This window comes from Callospermophilus lateralis, unplaced genomic scaffold (assembly GCF_048772815.1).
Source record: "Callospermophilus lateralis isolate mCalLat2 unplaced genomic scaffold, mCalLat2.hap1 Scaffold_73, whole genome shotgun sequence".
In the NCBI taxonomy this organism is placed as follows: Eukaryota; Metazoa; Chordata; class Mammalia; order Rodentia; family Sciuridae; genus Callospermophilus; species Callospermophilus lateralis.
Genome location: NW_027515346.1, coordinates 1762379 through 1766140, shown reverse-complemented (window position 1 = coordinate 1766140; position 3762 = coordinate 1762379). Strand labels below are relative to the sequence as shown.

Sequence of the window (3762 nt, the reverse complement as noted above, 5' to 3'; positions counted from 1 at the left end):
TTCACAGGCATTGTTGACATGGGTTTTCTCTTGGGTCTCAAGGCCAGTCTCTGAATGAGGCCCAGGACCTTCAGGCTGAGTAAGAAACTCAACTCCTCTGGGATGAAGGAAAGCCTATAAGCCATTTTACCTCATTTCTCAGTTCTTTGGAGGTAGTAAGAGGTCCAGCAAAGAAAGACCATTTATCTCTCCTCTTGGTAGGGTTTCTTGACTAACAGTAAAGCTGTCTCAAATATAGCAGCTTTACCCAATCCTATTTCTGTACTGGTGGCTGTGCTCTCCCACGGTTAGCACAGACCTGTCCAGTCTGCTAGTACATGTCACTTCCTTTTTTCATTCTTAATTCTTGCCTGCCAACAGAGTCAAGGATTTTTATAAGACGTCGCTCAGATTTCTCTTATTCCTTTCTCACATATGTAATTTGTTGAAAAGAAAACCAACTTTCAACATTGAAATAGTTACGGGAAAAAATTAAAAAAAAAAAACTATAGTCAGACAATAGAGATGATATCGTTACCATCATCTCTAACAATTGCATCATCTTACAATGTGCCTAGTGCTGATATAGCCACTTTACGGCCTATGAAATTTATTTAATCCCTCTAACAACCTATTAAGGAAGATAGTCATATCATCCTCAATTTAAAGATAAGGTATCTGCAGCACAGAGAGAGTAAATAAATTCTGCAAGGTCAGAGAAATAGTAAGTCACAGAGGCGTTTCCAAAGCTGACTCCAGACCCCCTGCTCTGACCCCTGACACTTTCCTACACTGTCAGTTCTCCAGTGGTTTGCTGAAACACTATTATCTAGTGTACTCAAACATCTGCATCTATGCAGTTCACTTCTGTGTCTACTATGATGAAGGTACCACTGAAGACTGACCTAGAGAGAGAACACAGGTAACTATAAAAACAGAGCATATGGAAATTAAAGTTGAATTTCTAAATAAAAGAGGAATTTTGATGATCAGAAACTTAAATAACATTATTGTCCCATTTTATGAAAGAGGAAACTGAAGCTCAGGGAAGTCAAGGATCTTCACCATCATCACACAGGCAGTAGCATGCGTTCCATGAAGTAGAGATATTTTAGTGTGTTGTGTAATACCATAATTATATACTCCAAAAATCTTAACCTTAATTCTAGGGGACTGAGGCTTAATCCTAGGAGAAACTCTCTTCAACTATCAGCATGTCATGTTCTAGAAAAGAAGTCCCAACACCTAAATGGCATTCTTCACTGAATTCAGATGACCCACCTGAGCCATTTGAATGAGGGAAGTAGCCTAAGATGGAGATGCGGACAGGGGTCCAGCTGCCGTTATACAGAGACAGCCTACTCTTGCATATCTTGCAACCAACCTCTTAATGTTTTCTGCAATTCCACAAACAACTGAAATTCTTTTCTTCAATTCTAGTTAGCTCGTTCAATGACAGAACACCCAAATTAACATCTCTGCTAGGTGATAACTAATTAGTTTATCCAGAAATCACTTGTAAAGAGCAAAGTTTAACTATTTCCACTCTTTAAAGTCATTATACTGTGAAGTACTAAAAGAGATCAAGAAACAATTAGATTCAAATCCAAATTAGGTCATTTGCTGAAAATATCCAGGTTTCAGTAATTCATTAAAAAATGATATACTTACCTGGCAGGGGAGATACTATGATCACGAAGGTGGTTTTCCCAGGGGAAGGCTTATCCATAGCACTCAGGATGTGCTGACCCCTGCAATTTCATCAAATGTGAGAAACTTGACTGCATAATTTATGGTAATAGGGACTGCATTCATAATCTTTTATTATGGTATATTGTTAAAACTATTTTATTAGTAGTAGAATTATTGTTAATTTCATACTGTGTCTAATTTATAAATTAAACTTTAATATATATATATGAAAAGTCTTATTACATATAGGATTTGGTTTGATCCATAGTTTCAGGCATCTGCTGAGGGTCTTGGACAGATCCCCTAAGATAAACAGGGACTATTTACATTAAATGTTCTATATAAAATGAACAATTCCCTTATAATCAGAAAGTACCAAATTTAACTCAAAAAATAGGAAGACCTGAATCATCTATATCAATCAAAGATTGAATTTTTAATTTAAAAATCTTCCCACAGAGGTATCTCCAGGACTGAATGGCTCCACTGGTGGATTCTATAACACATTTTTAAAAAATCATACTAATTCTATGCACATGTTCTCAGAAAATAATGGAGGAAAGACTAATTCCCATATCAGATAACAAAATTTGACAAAAACATCACAAGAAAATGTAACTATAAATCAACATCCATTCTGAAAAATGAATGCAAAAATTTGAACAAAATTTAACAAATCAAATACAATATATATTAACTAATATATATGTATATATATATATATATATATATATATATATATATATATATATATATATATATATACACACACACACACACACACACACATACATATATATATATGTGTGTGTGTGTGAGTATGTGTGTATCCCAAAGAGTGAGTCATTCCAGGAATGGCTAGGTTGGTGTAACATTTAAAAATCAATCAATATATTTCACTACATAAATAGTATAAAGGAGGAAAACCATATGATGTTGTTGGCCTTTGACACAAGTTATGATTAAAAAACTCTGAAAACTAGGAATAGGAGAAAAGTTTCCACACTTGTTCAAAGATATTTATGAATATCTGCAGCTAATATTATATTCAAATGTGTAAGGCTCAGTGATTATTGGCCAAGATCAGGGGCAAACAAGATGTCTATTTTTCCCTACTTCTTGGTAATATTGCACCAAAATCCCTAGCCAACTCAATAAGCTCAGAAAAATTAATAAAACGCATAAATATTGGAAAGAATGAAATAAAACTGTAGGGAGGACATGGTCATCTTAAAAGAAAACCTAAAGGAATCTACAAAATAAAACCTACTAAAACTAATAAGTGATCTTTGGATACAGGCTCAACATAGCAAAAATCAGCTTAAGTTTTACATAGGAGAAGTGATAAATTAGAAATAAACTTCAAAAAAAAAAAACTCCGTTGAATAGCATTAAAAATAATTAGGGATAAGTTTAAGAGAAATATGCAAGAACTGGGCACCCAAAACTACAAAACACTATAAATGAAAATTAAAGAAGATCAAAATAAAATGAGAGAGATTCCATGTTCATGGTTCAGAAGATTAATATGGTCATTCACAAGTTGGATACATAGATTGAATGTAAAATGATAAGAAATTTTAAATTTTATACAAAAAGGGAAATGACCTAAAATAACCCAAACAATCATAAACTCTTGAATAAAACTAAAACACTTACTTACTTTCAAAACTTTTTACCACAGTGGGTCATTTTTCACCAGTTGCAATATGGCAAATGTGGCATTTGTATAAGTAGAGAATGAAACATAAATAAATACATTTATGGCCAACAGATTTTTTAAAAAGTGTCAAGGCAATTTAGTAAATTAAAAAAAAATATTCTTTTCAACAAATGGCACTTACATACCTATATATCTGTAGGGGAAAAAAAAACTTAGTCCTTACACATATTTTAACTCCAAAAGGATAACCTACATAAACACAAGAGCTAAAACTGTTAAAATTTCAAAATAAAACAAAAAAGAAAATCTTTGTGACCTTGGGTTATGCGAGTATTTCTCACAAAACCACTAAAATAGTGATTTGGCAAACTGAACTTAATCCAAGTTTAAACTATTACTCCTTTAAAGATAGGAAAAGATTATAATAC

At 33.0% G+C, this 3762-nt stretch overlaps 1 non-coding gene across 1 annotated transcript; it reads left to right on the top strand.

Annotated features, from left to right (window-relative positions):
* The first annotated feature begins 1642 nt into the window (after positions 1–1642).
* Positions 1643–1802, top strand: LOC143389414 (U1 spliceosomal RNA). Its single transcript, XR_013090132.1, has one exon. It is a non-coding gene; the product is annotated as a U1 spliceosomal RNA (small nuclear RNA).
* The last annotated feature ends 1960 nt before the right edge of the window (positions 1803–3762 follow it).